The 21,362-nt window shown below is 40.4% G+C and overlaps 1 pseudogene; it reads right to left on the reverse strand.

Annotated features, from left to right (window-relative positions):
- Nucleotides 1-19,283: 19,283 nt before the first annotated feature.
- LOC121433615 lies at nt 19,284-20,681 on the reverse strand (annotated as a pseudogene).
- Between the last annotated feature and the right edge of the window lie 681 nt (nt 20,682-21,362).

Below are 21,362 nucleotides of genomic sequence, written 5' to 3' on the forward strand. Positions count from 1 at the left end.
CTGGACTGAAAAATTAACCCATATTTTAAGGATTATCTAAAGATACTGTTGCCCCAAGACAGCAGGAAGTAAATTTAAGCATATGATGCCCACATTCCCAAGAGGTGGGGTGGGTGGTTTATTGGTCATTCAGTGGGTAATGGATATTTGTCATTGTTTATGGCTTTGATTACAAATTCTTACTGGTTACATTCAGGAGGAAGTTTGAACAAAGGATAGATACAAAGTTCTTGTTTTAAAAAGAAAAAAATGGGGATATAGATATGATAGAATAAAAAGGTGGATTACTGAATCTACTCTGAATAAACAAAAGGGAATATATAGACATAATAAGATAAAAAGGGGGATTATTGAATCTACTTTTAAAAAAACAACTGCTAGTTTTTCTGTTTTTTAGGTGTATTCTTTTTATTATTTTTAAAAAGAAAACAAACTATCCTTTTTCATTGCATATACCAATCCACGTTCCCACTCCATCCGCTCCTCCCATTACCTACAACTAACCCCCCACCACACCGTCATCCACTCTTCAGAGAGAGAGAGAGGGAAAAGCACGTTTCTTTGGGGAATGTCCAAGGCCCTCCCTACTATATCTAGGCTCAGCAAAGTATCCCTTCAAAGAGAATAGGTTACCAGAAAGTCAGTACAAGCAGCAGGAATAAATCCTGGTGCCACTGCAAGTGGTCCCTCAGTCTACCTTAGCCACGTAACTGTCCACCACTTTCAGAGGGACTAGTTTGGTCCCATGTTTGTTCCTTCCCAGTCTGGCTGGAGTTGGTGAGCTCCCATTAGCTCATTATTAGACTGTTTCAGTGGGTGAACCCATCATGATCTTGACCTCTTTTCTCATATTCTCATTCCTCCCACTCTTTAACTGGACGTTGACTCCTCAGTTCAGTGTTCTGATGTGGGTCTCTGCCTCTGTTTCTGTAAGTTTCTGGATAAATGTTCTATGGTGATATTTAAGATATTCATCTGTCTGATTACAGGACAAGGCAAGTTCAGGCAACCTCTCTCCTATTGCTTAGGGTCTTAGCTGGGGTCATCCTTGTAGATTCCTGAGAATTTATAGCTAATATTTAACTGTAGACAGAATTTTCAGTCTCTTCTTAAAAGTTTAACTGAGACTACTTCCCATGTGTTGCATGGTGTAAGATGGTAGTCTGCAACACGTGGGCACAGGAGACCAATTCCTATACATAACCCCAGTAGAACAGACCATAAGAGCAACAATGAATAAATGGGACCTCCTGAAAGTGAGAAGCTTCGGTAATGCAAAGGACACTGTCATTAAGACAAAAAGGCAACCTACTGAATGGGAGATCTTCACCAACCCCGCATCAGACAAAGGTCTGATCTTCAAAATATACAAAGAACTCAAGAAACTAGACATTAAAACTCTAATTAACCCAATTAAAAAATGGGGTACTGAACTGAACAGAGAATTCTCAACAGAAGAAGTTCAAATGGCCAAAAGACACTTAAGGTCATGCTCAACCTCCTTAGTGATCAGGGAAATGCAAATCAAAACAACTTTGAGATACCATCTTACACCTGTCAGAATGGCTAAAATCAAAAACACCAATGATAGCCTATGCTGGAGAGGTTGTGGAGTAAGGGGAACACTCATCCGTTGTTGGTGGGAATGCAAACTTGTATAACCACTTTGGAAATCAGTGTGGTGGTTTCTCGGGAAACTGGGAATCAACCTACCTCAGGACCCAGCAGCAATTCCACTCTTGGGAATATACCCAAGAGATGCCCAATCATACTACAAAAGCATTTGTTCAACTATGTTCATAACAGCACTATTTGTAATAGCCAGAACCTGGAAACAACCTAGGTTCCCCTCAATAGAAGAATGGATAAAGAAGGTGTGGCACATATATACATTAGAGTTCTACTCATCGGAAAAAAAAATCAATGATTTCTTGAACTTTGCATATAAATGGATGGAAATAGAAAACACTTTACTGAGTGAGATAACCCCGACCCCAAAAGAGGAATATGGTATGTACTCACTCATAAGTGTATTCTAGCCATAAACAAAGGACATTGAGCCTATCATTCGTGATCCTAGAGAAGCTAAATATGAAGGTGAACCCAAAGAAAAACATTTATGTATCCTCCTGGATATTGGAAGTTGACAAGATTGTCAGGCAAAAGTTGGGAGCAGGGGAATGGGTGTGGATTGGGGGGAAGGGGAGATGGGGAGAGAGAAGGGAGAAGGGAAGGATTGGGGATAGCTTGGGGGAATGGGATAATTGAGATGGAGGAAGGATGGATATGGTAGCAGAGAAGAAGTTATGCTAACCAAGGGAGACATTTTAGGGTTGGCTAGAGTCTTGGCTCTAGAGGGGTTCCCAGGTGTCCAAGGGGATTTCCCCAACTAGTTCCGTGGGCACCAGAGGAGAAGGTGCCTCCACTGGCCTTATCCTATAGCTACACTGATGAATATCTTACATATCACCATAGAACCTTCATCCGGCGATTAATGGAGATAGAGACAGAGACCTACATTGGAGCACTGGACTGAGTTCCTAAGGTCCAAATGAGGAGCAGAAGGACAGAGAACATGAGCAAGGAAGTCAGGACTGCAAGGGGTGCGTCCACCCACTGAGACAATGGGACTGATCTATTGGGAGCTCACCAAGGCCAGCTGGACTGGGACTGATAGATCATGTGATCAAACCGGACTCTCTGAATGTGGCTGACAGTGAGGGCTGACTGAGAAGCCAAGGACAATGGCGCTGAGTTTTTATCCTACTGCATGGACTGGCCTTGTGGGAGACTAGTCTGTTTGGATGCTCACCTTTCTAGACCTGTAGGGAGGGGGTAGGATCTTGGACTTCCCACAGGGCAGGAAACCCTGACTGCTCTTAGGACTGGAGGGGAAGGGGAGAGGGGATGGGGAGAGGAGGAGAGAAATGAGAGGAGGGGAGGAGGTGGAAATATTTAATAAATAAATAAAAAAAATTTAACTGAGGCCAATGGAGTTTGGACTTTGTGTATAGCCGTTTTTTTCCTCCGTCTACTGTTTGTATAAAGATATATTTTCAAATTAACTGTGTTTGAAGAAAAAACTCTGATATCAAGATAGTTTTGAAGTGTGAGAAACAAGAAGGCTTATAAAAGACTCTGTACAGAAAGACATAGACTCTTCAGAAAGACATAGAACATACGAAATGGCTGAGTTGCTTAAATTACCCATGAGTTCAGTCCTGGATCCAACAGAGACATGTCAACATGGTTCATTACTCATGAGCTCAATCCTGGATTGAACAGAGACATGTCAACGTGGTTCATTATCCACGAGCTCCGTCCTGGATCGAGCAGAGACATGTCAATGTGGTGCACCAGGAGAAGGCGTTCTGTGCCCCCAGCTCTACATGTGGAATCTGAGAAGGCACTTGGGTCCAGTCCTGCTCATCAGTGGTTGTAAACAGGACTTTCTGGCTGCATAGGAACTCATAGAAACCCACAACCGGGTTTCTGGTCTCATCACCACAGCAGAGCCTGAAATGGCTCTAAGTTTTGGTGTGAGTATTCTAAGATTAGTTCCAACACTGGTCTAGGAACTCAGAAGTAAATATGACTTCCTGAGTCTTCCGGGCATGTCTGTTCACCTTGATGCTGAAAACTGCTCTTGTCAGACAGGGTCCTGCATCTCAGTTTCTTTCCCTCAAAAGTAGGAAATGGCAGAGCTGCCAGCCTAAAAGTCTACCCAATGACACAGTAAGAGTCTTCCAGGGATCCAAAGGAAGACAAATTCACTTTTACACACAGCAACAGGCCCATTGTTTGCCATTACAAAAATGAATTCCCATCCTAGAACAGCTACCAGAGACCCTGGTAATAAGCTGTGTTAGTTATACTTTTCATTACTGAGCTAATTATCAAAACATTTTAAAGGAGGAATTTGTTATTTTTGCTTATAACTTCAGAAGTTTTAGTCCATTACAATAGGACGAACATGGAAGAGTAGGTAAACCTTATATCATAGAGAGCAGGGAGAGAGAACGTTTGCACGAGCACTCTTTTATTTAATCTAGCCTCACACTCAATGGATTATGCTACCCATATTTATTTACCTGTCTGAAAATGATTTCATTCATGTGTTCTTTACTAATCTTAAGTGCTTCTGAGTCTAACTATACTGAAAGCCAAGGTTAACCATTGCAAGTCTACTCTTTGTCCCCTTAACACTCAAATATATTTCATTAAACCAAATCATCTGTTTCTGGCTCCCAAAAGGCTCACATCCATCTACTAATGCAGGCATAGACTGAGAGAAACCGTGGAAAAGTGCACTGTAATGCTAGCTACCACATTAAAAATTCCTCAAGTTTAACAGGATCAGCCTTTCCTTCCTGTTGCAGTGCAGGTTGATTGTGGGTGCTTATCTTCAGATGAGGGCTCGTCTCCATGAGATAGGTAATTTCTTGATCAGCCTCCTAATATCCAGGAGGGAGAAGTACATTTAATGTAGAAGGAGAGTGCCCTACTCTAGACAGCCAGGAGTATGTTCTTTTCTTTGTTCTTTCTGTCTTATTATAATATAGACACTATTTCTTCTTTTGATTTCTTCCCCCCCCCAATCCTCCCACGTACTCCTCCTTGCTGTCTTTCAAATTTGTGGCTTCTTTCAGCATTAATTTTAATTGCATGCACATATGTATATGTGCATATGTATACATTTCTAAATTTAACCTGCTCATCCCATACAATGCTACCTGTGCATATGTCTTCAGGACTAGCATTCAACAACCAATTGGTGAGCTCTTCCTGGAAAAGACCGCCTTCCCTGCTTTCCATTTTATTCATTTAACTATAGTTCTTTGTGTAAAGTTGAGGGGCTCCTGGGCTTTTCCCTGTCCACGTAGGCATGTGCATTAGTGTCAACTTCATTAATCTCGTGTTTGGAATGTTGTGTTTTATGGCATATTTGATCACACTGTGTGTGTACCCTGAGTTTGCAATTGCATTAATTAAATAAAATCAACCATGAGTGAAGAGGCTAAGTTAGCAATTAGTTGACAGAAAGTAATCATAGAGAATCAGAGGGTATCTGAGAGATGATAGAGAGATGCACAGGAAGAAGTAGGGAGGGACTTTTGTGGCATGGGTTTTTTTGTTTTGGTGAAACAGAAGGGTGCTCTCTTTATGAGATGCCAGAAAAGAGAGAAGGTCAGCTAGTTGCTCCTCAACCTCTCTGAGATAGCAGGTTTTTCTCCCAGCCTTTGACTCTTGAGTCTTGTTGGAAAATAGAATAATAGAGATTTAATTAAAAGCTATATTTGGCAGCAGTGATATGGCCAGTGCCTGTATGAACAGAATTCTCCCCAGGCCATGGCATAAGTAGTTGGCTGCTGCCAGAGGAGCAGAGCAGTAACTGTGGAGCCACAGTTGCTGGCTGAAACAGAAGTAGGTTAAAGTTCAGCCTCTGTGCCAACAAAAGAACGACAGTCATGTTGTGAGTTTCTGGGTATAGCTTCTGACCTTACTAGGAGATAGAATTGCAGAGCAACCCCTTTGATATTCTAGCTGCCTCTTCTTCTTCAATGTCTCCCGAGCCTTAGATGTTATAGTTATTTCTGTTCGTAATGGGCGCCACAGCTCTGCATACAGACAAGTTGTGGTTTTCTGTAGTGGTCTCCCATGTGCTGGACAGAGAAGTTTCTTTGATGAGGGGTAAAGGCTCTACTTATCTGTGCACATAAGGACAATATTTATAGATTGTTGCTAGGGTTTTATTCTGGTTTAGCAGATTATTGGCTGTAGTTTCTCTTTCAGTAACCTTGACTTCATTAGCACTGACTTAGGTTTCCAGTTTCAGGCATAGTCTCACTCTCGTTGAATGGGCCTTCAGTCCAATGAGAGAGATATTTGTCACTGCCAAGGTAAGTGTGCTACTGCTGTACCCTTTTGGCTACCATATCATGCTGGTTGTTGATGTGGTTCTTTGGCATCATAGCTTTGTAGAACTGTTGGTTGCCTCCCTCCTTTGAAGGGACCATGAAAGTTATTTCACTGGGAGGGGGCCTTCAGGTCAGTTCCAGCTCAGGCTTCTCTGCATTATGTATGATGTTTTCAGTAATGGAAATTTACCTTCCATCTCTTAAAAGCAACCAAGGGCAGCAGCAATAGGTTATGTGTTTTGGGAGTCTTTGATAGCCCTGGCCAACAACTCAAGTAAGGTCTTCTGGTTTGGAGTTTTCGTTAGGTGGTTTTTGGGTCTTGGAAGGAGCACTATCAGCTCTGATGAGAAAAGTTCATTAAAATTACACACACACACACACACACACACACACACACACACACACACGAAATCTGAGATAAGAAACACTCCGGAATATGTCATGACTTTCTCAAGCAATTAGAGAGTTACATATCATTAATTCAGAGCTCAGGTTATGGGCCTCTTATCACTATCAATGAGGGACAAGTTGTGATTGTACTGATTGTTAATGGGAAGGGGGATGCTGCTCATCTTGAGACTTTCATTTTGTCAATGCCAAAGTTGCAGCACCGGCCTGACTGCTGAAAGGAGGTTTCAGTGGATCAGCCCTTGTGGCTCTGTGGCGATAGATGCTAAAAACAATTGTGATGACAGAAACGGAAACTAGAACCCAGAAATAGAGTCCTTCACCTTTGAGGATGCGCTATTACATTCATTTTCAGATGAATTTCTGAAATAAAATTTAGAAAAACTTTAGGAAATATTCAACATTCTTAGCCATCAGGGAAATAAAAATCAAAACTATTTTGACATTTTATCTTATACATGTCAGAATGGCTAAGATCAATAACACAAGCGACAGCTTATGCTTGACAAGGGTGTGGTATTTGGAGAGGTACTTGTTCATTTCCGGGCCACCCAGACTCCTGAAATAATTACACAGAAACTATATTAATTAAAACGCTACTTGGCCAATAGCTTAAGTGTATTGCTAGCTAGCTCTGGTATCTTTGGTTAACACATTATTATATTTTATATTTTACCATGAGGCTTGTGGCCTATCAGCAAGGTTCCAGCTGGTAGCTTATGTCTTTCTTCTCTGGCAACTCCATGGCATCCCTGTGACTCTACATTCTTTCTCCCAGAATTCAGTTTAGTTTCCCTGCCTAGCTCTACTCTGCCCTATCACAGGCCAAAACATCTTCTTTTTGCATTAACCAATAAAAACAACACATATACAGAAGGACCTCCCACACCAGTGTGGAGTAGGGGAATACTCTTCTATTGCTGGTGGGAGTACAAACTTGTACAGTCACTAGGTTAATTAGTGTGGCAGTTACTCAAAAAGATGGGAATAAATCTACCTCAAGATCAAGTGATACTTCTCTTGGGCATATACTCAAAGAGCAACTCCTCCTACCAAAGGACACTTGTTCACCCATGCTAATTGCTGCTCTATTCACAGTAGTTAGAAATTAGAAACAACCTGGACGTCCCTCAACAGAAGAAAATATAAAGAAACTGCACATCTATCTACACAAGAGAGTATTAATTAGCCACTCCAACAAATGACATCATGAAGTTTGCAAGTAAATGGATGAAGACAGAAAAAAATCATCCTGAGTAAGGTAATCCAGACCCAGATAGATAAATATGGTATGTACTCATTTGTATGTTATTAGTTTTAAGTAAATGATAATCAAATGTTCTAGCTAGCCTTATACCAACATAAGATACACAAACTAGAGTTATCTGAAAGGAGGAAAACTCAATAGAGGAAATACCTCCATAAGATCCAGCTGGGTGGCATTTTCTTAATTAAAGACTGATGGGGGAGGACCCAGCCCCTTGTCGGTGGTTCCATCTATGGGCTGGTGGTCCTGGATTCTATAAGAGAGCAAGCTGAGCCAGGCATAGGAAGCAAGCCAGTAAGTAGCACCTCTCCAAGGCCTCTACATCAGCTCTTGCCTTCAGATTTGTTCCTTGTTTTGAGTTTCTGTCCTGACTTCCTTTGATGATGAACAGCAATTTGGAAGTATAAGGCAAATAAACCATTTTCTCCCCAACTTGCTTTTGTTCACAATGTTTTGTCACAGCAATAGTAACCCTGACTAAAACAAGTTGCTGCCAGGAGTGTGGTTTAGCTGTGGGAAGGATTGTGGAAAGACTTTGGAAGTTTGGACTGGAAAAGCCATCGAGTGTTAAGAGTTCAGCGTGATATTCTGTGGTAGCTTGGAAAACAAGACTGTTGAGAGCAGTGCAGAAGATGGAGGCCTGGATTGTCAAGTTTCAGTTGAAAGTTTTAAAATTCTACTGGGGCCATTTGATATTTTGAATTGAGATTCTGTAGTTCTATAGTTCTGAAGAGTGAGCCATAATGAACAGGAGACTGGCAACATTGAAGAGAAAACTTGGCATTACTTGGAAAATGTATGCTGATTAGCTGGAGCTAATAAATTAGTGGTGATTAAGAAGAGACCAGCATCACTGGGCTGAAAACTTCTGGGAAGTGTTTTTTTTTTATTTAATTAAAAAACTATCTTTTTTTCATTTTACATAAAAATCCCAGTTCTCACTCCCTTTCCTCTTCCCATTCCCTTCACCTTCCCTCCCACCCCACCTCCATCCAATTCTCAGAGAAGGGTAAGGCACATTGCTTTGGGGAAGGTCCAAGGCCCTCCCTACTTTGTCTAGGCTGAACAAGGTAACCATCCAAAGAGAATGGGTTCCCAAAAAGTCAATACAAGCAATAGGGATGAATTTTGGTGCCACTGCCAGTGGTCCCACAGTCTGCCCCAGCTGTACAACTGTCACCCACATTTAGAGGATCTGATTTGTGCTAGGCTGGTTTCTTCCCTGTTCAGCTGGAATTGGTGAGCTCAGGTAAGCTGTTTCAGTGGGTATCACCATTATGGTCTTGACCTCTTTGCTCATATTCTCACTCCTCCCACTCTTCAACTGGACTTTGGGAGCTCAGTCCAGTGTTCTGATGCAGGTCTCTGCCTCTGTTTCCATCAGTTGCAGGATGAAGGTTGTATGGTGACATTTAAGGTAGTCATCATTCTGACTACAGGACAAGGCAAGTTCAGACACCCACCCCTCATATTGTTTAGGGTCATCCTTGTGAATTCCTGGGAACTTCTCTAATGTCAGGTTTCTTGCGAGCCCCATAATGGCCTTCTCAATAAAAAAATATCTCCTTTTTGGTTCTCATCTCTGCCCTTCTTTCATCTAGACTATTCCATTCCCTCAAGTTCTCCTACCTGCTCCCCTTCTTCCCTCCTCTTCCCCCATGCCCAGTTCTCTCCCAACCCCCATGATCCTAATTTTGTCAAGAGATCTTGTCTATTTCCTTTTTCCAGGTGGATCTATGTATGTTTTTCTTAGGGTTAACCTTGCTACTTAGTTTCCCTAGGATCATAAACTATAGGCTCAATATCCTTTGTTTTCCAGCTAGTATCAACTTATGAATGAGTACACACCCTGTCCCTATTTCTGGGTCTGAGTTACCTCACTCAGGATGGTTTTTTCTAATTCCATCCATTTGCATGCAAATTTCAAAATGTCATTCTTTTTTACTGCTGAGTAGTACTCCATTATGTGAATGTACCACATTTTCTTTATCCATTCTTTTTATTAGTTTATAAACAATACCAATCAAAATTACCACTTCCTATCCTCCTCCCACTTCCCACCGGCTCCCACACACACCCTCCTCCACTCCCTTCAGTCCTAAGAGAGGGCAAGGCACCCTGCTCTGTGGAAAGTCCAAGCTCCCCTCCACATCCAAGAAAGGTATGCATCCAAAGAGAATAGGATCCCAAAAAGCCAGTTCATGTAGTAGAGACAAATACCAATGCCATTATCATTGGCCCCTCAGTCTGCCCCAACTGTCAACCACATTCAGAGGGTCCAGTTTAAGCCTGTGCTTGTTTATTCCCAGTCCTGCTGGAGTTGGTGAGCTCCCATTAGCTCAGGCACACTGTCTCAGTGGGTAAACCAACCACTCGTGGTCCTGACTTCCTTGCTCATATTCTCCCTCCTTCTGCTCTTCAACTTGACCTTAGGAGCTCAGTGCAGTGGTCCAATGTGGGTCTCTTTCTATGTCTCCATCTGTTGCTGGATGAAGGTTCTATGGTGATATTCAAGATAGTCATCAGTCTGACTACGGGACAAGGCCAGTTCAGGCACCCTCTCCTCCACTGCCCAGGTTCCTAGCTTGGGTCCTCCCCATGGACTCCTGGAAACCCCTTCCCAAGCCAAGCCTCTTGCCAACCCCAAAATTGCTCCCTCAATTAAGATATCTTTTTCCCTACTCCCATATCCGTCCTTCCTCCATCTCAACCGTCCCACTCCCCCAAGCTCTCCCCAACCATCCCCTTCTCCCCGCTCTCTCCCACTCTTCCCTTCCCTCTACCCTCCCTCCCCCATGTTCCCAACTTTTTCCTGGTGATCTTGTCTGCTTCCAATTTCCAGGAGGATAAATAAAAGTTTTTCTTTGGGTTCACCTTAATACTTAGCTTCTCTAGGATCATGAACTATAGGCTCAATGTCCTTTATTTGTGGCTAGAATCCACTAATGAGTGAGTATATACCATATTCATATTTTTGAGTCTGGGTTATCTCACTCAGGATAGTATTTTCTACTTCCAGCCATTTGCATGCCAAATTCAAGATGTTAATGTTTTTTACCACTGAGTAGTACTTTAATGTGTAGATATGCCACACTTTCTTTATCCACTCTTCCATTGAGGTGCATCTAGGTTATTTCCAGGATCTGGCTATTACAAATAATGCTGTTATGAACATAGCTGAACAAATGCTTTTGTAGTATGATAGGGCATTTCTTGGGTATATTCCCAAGAGTGGTATTTCTGGGTCCTGAGGTAGGTTGATTCCCAGTTTCCTGAGAAACCACCACACTGATTTCCAAAGTGGTTGTACAAGTTTGCATTCCCACCAACAATGGATGAGTGTTCCCCTTATTCCACATCCTCTGCAGCATAAGCTATCATTGGTGTTTTTGATTTTAGCTATTCTGACAGGTGTCAGATGGTATCTCAACGTTGTTTTGATTTGTGTCCCTGATAGCTAAGGAAGTTGAACATGTCCTTAAGTATCTTTTGGTCATTTGAAATTCTTTTGTTGACAATTCTCTGTTCAGTTCAGTACCCCATTTTTTAAACTCCCTTAAAATTTGAGAAAACAACAATGAAAATTGGAGAAAATCAATAATCTTTTAAAGAGTATCAAGAAAACCAAGGGAAAAAAGCTAACAGTTGATGAAACAATTAGAACTGTTCTAGACATTAAAATGGATATAGAAGCAATAAAGAAAATACGCACAGAATGAATTCTAGAAATGGAAAGTCTGGGTAAGTGAATAGAATTACAGATATAAGCTTTCCCAACAGAATACAAGAGATGGAAGACAGAATTTCAGGTGTTGAAAGTATGAGAGGAAATAGATTTATTGATCAAAGAAAATATTAAATATAAAAATTTCTTAACACAAAACATCCTATAAATCTGAGACATTATGAGAATACCAAACCTGAAAATAACAGGAATAAAATGAAAATAATCGCTGCTCAAAGGCCTGGAATATATATTTGACAAAATCACAAAACAACAACAAGTAACATATAAAGATAGACTTATCAGAAGTACACCTGACTTCTCAGTGGAAATCATGAAAGCCAGAAAGTTCTGAACAGATGTGCTGCAGACACTAAGAGACTACAGATGCGAGCCAAGACTACTTTACCCAGGAAAGCTTTCAATCACTATTGATGGAGGAAACAAGATATTCCATGATAAAAAAAAAACAGATTTAAACAATATACATCCATAAACCCAGCCCTACAGAAAATACTAGAAGGAAAATCCCAACTCAAGGAAGCTAACTGCACCCACAAAACACAGGCAACTGATAACACCCACCATTGTAACCCAAAAAGGGAAGCACAAAAACACTACTAACTTGAATTAACTGGAATTAACAACTACTGGTCATTAATATTTCTTAATGTCAACGTACTCAATTCACATATAAAAAGACACAGACTAAGAGAGTGAACACAAAAAGAGGATCCATCCTTCTGCTGTATACAAGAAACACACTTCAACCTCAAAGACAGACACTATCTCAGGGTAAAGGGTTGGGAAAGGGTTTTCCAACTGAATGGACCTAAAAAAACAAGAGAGTGTAGCTATCCTAATATCCAACAAAATAGATTTCAAATTAAAATCAATCAGAAGAGATGGAGAAAGAGACTTTATACTCATAACAGGAACAATCCATCAAGATGTAGTTTCAATGCTGAATGACCATCTATGTTCCTAATATAACAGCACCCAAACATGGAAAAGAAACATTATTAAAATTTAAATCACACATCAAACCACACACTAATAGTAGGAGACTTTACCACTCCATTCTCACCAATGGACAAGTCAATCAGACAGAAACTTACCAGAGAAAAAAGAGAACTAACAGAAGTCATGAATCAAATGGACTTAACAGATATCTATACAACATTTCACCCAAACACAGAAGAATATACCTTATTCTCAGCACCTCATGATCACATACTCAGTGACAAGGCAAATCCCGACAGATACAGATAATTGGAGTAATCCCTTGTGTCGTATTGGATCACCAGGGATTAAAGTTAGAATTTAACAATACTACTCTCAGAAAGCCTAAAAACTCATGGAAATTAGACAGTGAACTACTAAACCACCCCTGGGTCAAGGAAAAAATAAAGACTTCCTAGAATTCAACAAAAATGAGGGTACAATGTATCCAAAACTATGGGACATTATGAAAGCAGTGCTAAGAAGAAAGTTCATAGTACTAAGTGCCCACATAAAGAAAATGGAGAATTTCAGGTAACTTAACAGTACACCTGAAAGCTCTAGAATAAAAAGCAGACTCACCAGGAGGAGTAGAAGACAAGAAATAATCAAATTGATGGCTAAAATCAACAAAATAGAAACTAAGAAAATGATACAAAGAATCAATGAAACAAAGAGCTGGTTCTTTGAGAAAATCAAGATTGGCAAACCCTTATCCAAACTAATCAAAAGACAGAGAGAGAACATCCAAGTTAATAATATTAAGAGCTGCAAAGGAAAAAGGTCAAGTAACATGTAAAGTCAAACCTATCAGAATTACACCTGACTTCTCAATAGAAACCATGAAATCCATAAGGTCCTGGATAGATGTGCTGCAGACACTAAGGGACCATGGATGCAAGCCCAGACTACTATACACAGCAAAGCTTTCAATCTCCACTGATGCAGAAGACAAGATATTCCATGACAAAAACAGATTTAAACAATACATATCCATAAACCCAGCCTAACAGAGAGTACTAGAAGGAAAACCTCAACCCAAGGAAGCTAACTACACCCACAATAATGCAGACATCTGATAACTCCCAACCAGCATAACCCAAAGAAGGGAAACACACAAACACTACTACCGAAAAAAAAAACAGAATTAAAAAACACTGGTCATTAATATCGCTTAATATCAGCGAACTCTATAAAAAGTCACAGACTAAGAGAATGGATATGAAAACAGGATCCAGCCTTCTGCTGTTTACAAGAAACACACCTCAACATCAAAGACAGACACTACCTCAGAGCAAAAGGTTGAGAAAAGTTTTCCAATAAAATGGACATAAGAAACAAGGGGGCATGACTATCCTAATAGCTAACAAAATTGATTTCAAGCTAAAATCCATCAGAAGAGATGGAGAGGACACTTTATACTCATAACAAGAACAATTCATCAAGATGAAGTCTCAATTCTGAATGTCTATGCCCCAATACAAGAGCACCCTCATAGGTAAAAGAAACATTACTAAAACTTAAATTGCACATCAAATCCACACACTAATAATAGGAGATTTCAACACTTCACTCTCACCAATGGACAGGTCAAACAGACAGAAACTTAACAGAGAAAGAAGAGAACAGATGTCATGAATCAAATGGACTTAACAGACATATATAGAACATTGCACCCAAAAACAAAAGAACATACCTTCTTCTCAGCACCTCATTGAACCTTCTCTAAAATTTATCACATACTCGGTAACATAGCAAACTTCCACAAATATAAGAAAAAATAAGACCTCCTGTGTCTTATTGGGTCACCAGGGATTAAAGTTAGAATTTACCAACAATAGTGCTCTCAGAAAGCCTACAAATTCGTGGAAATTGAACAGTCAACTACTGAGCCACCCCTTGGTCAAGAAAGAAATAAAGAAATTAAAATCTACCTTGAATTCAATGAAAATGAAGGTACAATGTGTCCAAACCTCTGGGACACTATGAAAGCAGTGCTAAGAGGAAAGTTCATAGCACCAAGTGCCTGCATAAAAAAAAATAAACAGAGAAAGCTCACATTAGCAACTTAACAGCACACCTGAAAGCTCTACAGCAGCAACAAAAAGAGAAGCAGACTCACCCAGGAGGAGTAAAAGAAAGAAAATAATCAAATTGAGGCCTGAAATCAACAAAATAGAAACACAGAAAACAAAACAAAGAATTAATAAAAACAAAGAGTTGATTGTTTTTTTTTGAGAAAATCAACAAGAGTGACAAACCCTTATCAAAACTAATCAAAAGGCAAAGAGAGAAGATCCAAATCAATAAAATTAGAAATGAAAAGGAAGGCATAACAACAGACACTGAGGAAATTCAGAGAATCATTAGGTCTTACAACAAAAGCCTGTACTCCACAAAATTGGAAAATGTAAAAGAAATGGACAAGTTTTATTTATTTATTTATTTATTTATTTATTTATTAAAAATTTCCACCTCTTGCTATTTCCCTCCCACTCTCCCCACTCCTCCTGCATCTCCCTCTCCAGTCCTAAGAGAAGTCAGGGTACCCTGCTCTGTGGGAAGTCCCCCTCCTCAATCCAGGTCTAGGAAGGTGAGCATCCAAACAGACTAGACGTCCAAAAAACCAGTACATGCAGTAGAATCAAATCCCAGTGCCAAGAAATGGAAAATTTTTAGATAATATACCATATACCACAATTAAATCAAGATCAGGTGAGCAATTTAAATATACTTATAGGCCATGTGGAAATAGAAGCTGTCAACAATAACCTCCCAACCAAAAAAAGACCAGGGCTGGGTGGTTGTAGTGCATAATTCTACCAGAACTTTTAAGAAGTGCTACTACCTATAATCCTCAATGTGTGCCACCTAATAGAAGCAGAGGGCCATTGCCAAACTGTTTTTATGAGGCTACAGTTACCCTGACAGCAAAGCAGCACGAAGATCCAACCATAAAAGGGAATTACAGACCAATCTCGCCCATGAACATTGGTGCACAAATTCTAAATAAAATACTGGCAATGCCTTAAAGTTCTTGTCAAATAAATCTTTCACTTCCTTAGTTAGAGTTACCCCAAGTTCCTTTATGCTATTTGTGGCTATTGTAAAAGGTGATGTTTCTCTGAATTCCCTCTCTGCTTCTCTATCCTTTGTGTATAGGAGGGCTACTGATATTTTTTAGTTGATCTTGTATCCTGCCACATCACTGAAGTTATTTATCAGCTGTAGGAGTTCTTTGGTAGAGTTTTTGGTGTCACTAATGTACACTATCATATCATCTGCAAATAACGAAAGTTTGACGTTTTTCTTTCCGATTCGAATCCCCTTGATCTCCTTATGTTGTATTATTGCTATTGCTAGAACTTCAAGGACTATGTTGAAGAGATATGGTGAGAGTGGACAGCCTTGTATTGTTCCTGATTTTAGTGGAATTGCTTTGAGTTTCTCTCCATTTAATTTGATATTAGCTGTTGGCTTGCTATATATTGCTTTTATTATATTTAGGTATGATCCTTGTATGCCTAACCTCTCCAAAACCTTTATCATAAATGGGTGTTGAATTTTGTCAAATGCTTTTTCCACATCTAATGAAATGATCATATGTTTTTTTTTCTTTCAGTTTATTTATGTGATGGATTACATTGATAGATTTTCGTATATTGAACCAGCTCTGCATCTCTGGGATGAATACTTGATCATAATGGACAAATTTTTTAATGTGTTCTTGGATTCTGTTTGCCAGAATTTTATTGAGAAGTTTTGCATCGATGTCCAAGAGTGAGATTGGTCTGTAATTCTCTTTCTTGGTTGGGTCTTTGTGTGGTTTTGGAATCAGGGTAACTGTAGTGAAGGCAAAGGCATAAGTCAAAAACAATCCCACACCAGTTTAGAATTATGATTAATAGAATGGTTATTTATTTAAAGGGGAAAAAACTTACAGATCACCATCCCAGACAACAGCCCTCTTTGCAATCAGGAAGGGAGTTTAGTTGCCAGAAGCGGAGCAGGAAGTAAGAGAGAGCTAGAAGGGAAGTGGCTGCTTTTTGCTTTTTTAAAGGGAGAGAGACCACGCCCCAATGGGCTGGTATCTCAGTGGCTATTGGCTGGAGGAGCAGAAGGACCTCCCGCAACACCACCCCCTTTTGTTTAAGTAAGAGAGTTCTAAACCTACTACGAAAAATTATATACAATAAGTACAAATATCCTATTCTAACTAGCTTAGGTCTTGTATAATAAATAACTTGGCCAAGTCATGAGTGGAAAGTAACTACATTTATATAGTCTTCAACCCCATTGAAGATCTGAGAAGGGAAATAATGTTACCCGAGTATTTAGGAACTGCAATCAAACAACTTCCAAAACATGCAACAAATCACAGAGACAACTATCTACCTGGGCAATCACCCAAAGTCACGTTTGCAGCGTTGAAGCAACCAACTTTGGCTAAGGCCTAACATAACTGACATACCATTTTCTAAGGCAAGCAACTTTTCAAAACTATCTTACCCTGTCTTGGCAGGATATAACAGTCCTGTTTTATCCATTGATGCACGCTCTGTATCTCTGTCAGTGGTTGAGGTATGAGCATTTCTTTGCCCCAAGGCCAGTTCTGCCAAAAAGAAAGGCTCCAGGTGGAGTGTCGTTGGTGCTCAACATTCTCTCTGGAATAGAGCAGTGTTGCCAGGAGCAATTGTGTCTCACTACCACGAAACTCTGAGTTAGATTAAAGGCCATTTTCTACAGCTCTTTGAAGAGGTTGAAGATTTTCTATCTATACTGAATATAATCTCTATGTATCTAAAGAACCTGATTAGTCTAATTATAAATGACAAACTTAGAATACTATTTATCTATATAATTCTCAATATCTATCTAACTTAAAGACTAAGACAATAAACGACTGTGAAACAAATGAGGACAATGACCTCCAAATATAAACAATGTACAAATATACATTGCAGTATGGTAAATATATATCAATACACAAACAATATATAAGTATCTTAATCAGAGGTAGAAATGTACACTGTAATATGGTAAATATATTATATATATATATCAATACAATATATGTCAATACATAAAAAATGTTTTAAACAGAGGTAGAAACATGCATGCATAGAATAGTCATTATAATTTAACTTTGTATCAATATACAATAATCGATACCTATATATTTGTCTAAAAACAGTAACTCACAATTACAAATCTATTATTCCATCATCCCTCTTTTTTTTTCAAAATGATCCCTGAGCTTATAAAATTCCTCCCCAACCCTCAACCGTATACTAATTATAATCAACCCCTAAATGATGTCCCTAAACCCAAGGACGAACTTTACTGAGAGAGGGGACGTCGTCCTCTAGAATTACTTCCAGCTGTCATGGGGGCGATGTTCTTTCTGGGGGATCCCGTGAAAGTAAAATGATGGTTAAATTTCAAGATCAATGTCTTTTAAAATTGCAAATAGTCTCTGAGTATTTTGTGCAGGTCTGGCCAAAATGTTGTATAAGATGTGCACCATTTCAGCTAACCAAGTTGGAACTTTCTTGTGCAGTTGGTACCTAAAACAGGTCTTGTAGTAGCGCTATCAGTATCATGACATCATATTAACCAAGTGGAGTTGTTGTTATGGGGCCCCATCTTCTTCCTGGAAACTTCAAATATCACTTCAGGAAAAACTCATTGTTCATTGTGAAAAACTTAAACATTAATCATATAGACATATATAGACATATATATATATATTCAATGAAAGGCATGATAGATATATATATAATGAAAAGTATAGAATGTTGAAACCTCCTACTATTAGTGTGTGGGGTTTGATATCTGCCTTGAGTTCTAGTAATGTTTCCTTCACATAAGTGGGTGCTTTTATAATAGGGGCATAGATATTCAGGATTGAGACTTCATCCTGATGGGTCTTTCCTGTTATGAGTAAAACGTGTTCATCTCCATCTCTTCTGATTGATTTTAGTTTGAAGTCAATTTTGTTAGAAATTAGAATGGCCACACCTGCTTGTTTCTTAGGTATATTTGATTGAAAAGCCTTTTCCCAACCCTTTACTCTGAGTAGATGTCTGTCTTTGTGGTAGAGGTGTGTTTCTTGTAAACAGCAGAATGTTGGATCCTGTTTTCGTATCCAATCTCTTAGCCTGTGCCTCTTGATATGTGAATTGAGTCCATTGATATTAAGTGATACTAATGACCAGTGGTTGTTAACTCCGGTTATTTTTTTGAGGGGTGCAATGAACTTTATTGATGGTATTCAAGAGAGTAGGGCTCCCTAAACCCCTCCTGCTATTCTGGGGGTCTGGGATGGAAACTGTGAGGGAGATGCTCAGTGTCAAGCGTTGAGTTAGGACAGGGACTGCTCAGCAGCTGAGGGCCTCTCTCTTGATGTGTCCTTGCTGGGATGGGTGGTCCAGGGTGGGCTTCTTACTCCTTGGAGGCCATGTAGGCCATGAGGTCCACCACTGTGTTGCTGTAGCCGAATTCATTGTCGTACCAGGAAATGAGCTTTACAAAGTTGTCATTGAGAGCAATGCCAGCTCCAGCATCAAAGGTGGAAGAGTGGGAGTCATTGTTCATATCTTCAAACTTTTTGTTATTCTTCTCATCCATTTTTAAGGGAGTTTTTCACATCCTGTTTAAGGGACTCTATCACTTTCATAATGTCAATTTTTTCTACTTCTTCTGGATTAGGGTGTTCAAATCTTCATGTTGTATGTTCACTGGGTTCTGGTGTTTTTCAGATTGTTGGAGGAATTCTTGCATTGGCGCCTGCCCATCTCTTCCTTCAAATGCTCTCCCATGGATCTTCTGGTACAGGATCAGGGCCCCTTGCTGTCCAGGGACCTCACAGACAAAAGGCCTAGCTTGGTGCCTGCAAGCTTAGTGATACAAAGGAACTCCCACCCAGTTGCACTCACCACCGGGTCCCAGCCCAAATAGAGGCTTAGCTGGGGGATCTTATGTCCCCGAAGAAAGAAGGGACAGGGCGCCTGGGCAGAAGCTGGGATGTTATAGGAAGAAAGAGGCAGTAGTCAGGGAGAAAAGCCCCTACAGAATGACCAGAACGATAAGGGGGTTGAGGAATGTCTGTGCTCCGTTTCCGGGGCAGAACTGGGCTTCTGCCGCTGATCTGGAACACAGTCACCCCTCCGATGGATCTTCTGGTACCAATGCAGTCTTTCTTGAGTGGTCCCATGAATGCTTTCTTCTCTTCCATGGTCTGGAAATGACGGTGGCCAATCTTAGAAGTGTTATCAATGAATTTCAGGTCTATCTTCTCCAGAGCCCACTGTTTGGTCTGCACCCGCAAAGACTTGCAGATGGTGAGCACTCGCTTCTTGGTTCTCACCACACAGCCTTTGAGCTTGATGAAGTCATTGGTTACCTCACCATAATGGACAAAGCCACCCAATGGGTTGATGCTCTTGTCAGAAAGGTCATAGTCAGTAGATGCCTTGTTCTTGATCAGCTTGCCATCTTTGATAAGGTAGCCCTCACCAATCTTGTAAATCTTGTTGATCTCTGTCCGATGATGGTAGCCTTTCTGCCCAGCCTGAGCCAAAGAGAAGGCCACTCGGGCAGAGTGCCAAGCACCAATACAGGCAACCTTGCACAACCCTCAATGGATCTTGTGGGGCAGTTTTTTTGTCACCCCTTTGTAGCCTTTGCCTTTATCACTCCGATGACATCAATCATCTCATCCTGCCCAAACACCTGGTTCACAGGAACCTGCTGCTCCAGCCTCTCCCGGGCCCAGTCCAGCTTCTCAGCTGCAGTGCCCCCATTCACCTGGTTCTCCATCAAGTGTGCCTTCTTCTGGCAGTGGACTCAGACACATCTGAGTGTGGGCAGTTATGTGGATAACCTGGCAGTACTTCTCCGTGCTGTTGAAGTCCTTCTCCAGCTGTTTTTTTGCCTATGTCATCCTGCCATTTCTTACAGTATTTGGTGAAGGCCTTCTTCATAGATTTGTGCCAGTTCTTGTAGAAACGCGTTTTACACTCATCACTGATGTGCTCAGCAAATACTGTCTTAAGGGTGCGGAGACCTTGTAGGGTTTTGACGTATCCCACAATACCCACAACTACCATCATTGGTGTTTCCACAATGGTTACAGCCTCCACAACTTCTTTCTTGTTCACCTTGGATCCTGGTTTGTCAACCTCCCGGACAATGTGGGTCACGCCAGCCTTGTAGCCTAGAAAGGCCATGATCGGTGAACAGGCTTGGAAGGGTCATCCTTGGGGAAGCTCTTCACTTTCCCACAATGCCTGCTGCAGCACTTCTGAGGCAAGAAGCCCAAGGACCCATGCCTGGGAGCAGAGAATTTCCTGTGAGACATCTCTCTGTCACACGCTGCCACTGATAGAGTGATTTATATGATTTCTAAGTGTGAAAAATGTGTGTCTCTGATTCGTGTGCTATTTCTTAGGTTCTTTTCCTTCTGTTGATTTGTCTTATCCAATTTCAATGTGAGAGTTTTCATTTCACCTTATTAATTTTATTTCATTGTATTTTAACAAAATGAATGAATTAATTAGTTGATGGACAAATGAATGAATGAATGCCTAGCTATTAGGGTAAGGGTTAACAAATTAACTGTTACTTATCCTACCAAGAGAGAAAAAAATCCGTCTTCTCCAATATATTGACACAGGGTATGCCAACCACTCCAGCACAGGCCCCCATGATCACTAGTAATTGACCAATATATAAGCAATTCTATTTGTGTGTGCATATGCTTTTACAAGGTAACAGTTTGTTTTTTATTTTGGGGTAGGGGTGATGGTTTTCTATTTTTTTTCTTGGTTTTGGAGGATTAGAATTTCTTTCTGTTTTTGAAAAAAATGTAAAGCTGGGTAGGTAGAGAGGGGGAATGATTTAGAAGGATTTGTGGGAGGGGAAAATATGATGATCAAAATGTATTTAAATTTAAAAATTATTTTGAATTATAAAGCATATTAAAAAAAAGTGGTGGCCTCCACCAGAGCAGGCCTGAGGCAGCAAACTACATAAGAGCAAG

The sequence above is a fragment of the Microtus oregoni genome, unplaced genomic scaffold (assembly GCF_018167655.1).
Source record: "Microtus oregoni isolate MIOR12 unplaced genomic scaffold, Mior012 000000F_ref0000247, whole genome shotgun sequence".
Classification (NCBI taxonomy): Eukaryota; Metazoa; Chordata; class Mammalia; order Rodentia; family Cricetidae; genus Microtus; species Microtus oregoni.